Consider the following 276-nt stretch of genomic DNA (forward strand, 5'->3'; position numbering starts at 1 on the left):
CATGATCCAAACAACAGTATCAAGAATAGAACAGGAAACCAATTTTTTGGTCATTTTTTTAGGGTCAGTTAAACAATCAACTAAGAAATACATAACCTTAGGCAACATCACATAGTTAAGGATTAAGTCTTTAGTTAAATAATCTCCCCTTTTTAAGTTTACAGTTGTTCTGCATAACGTATTAGAAGAGTGGTTATCTTTGCAAATATTAATAAAGAAACAAAAAAAAAAAAAAAAGCACCAGATAAAGCTAATTAATAGTTCTTATTTGTTTAA

Source organism: Euprymna scolopes, chromosome 14 (genome assembly GCF_053919585.1).
Source record: "Euprymna scolopes isolate OS-2025 chromosome 14, ASM5391958v1, whole genome shotgun sequence".
NCBI lineage: Eukaryota > Metazoa > Mollusca > Cephalopoda > Sepiida > Sepiolidae > Euprymna > Euprymna scolopes.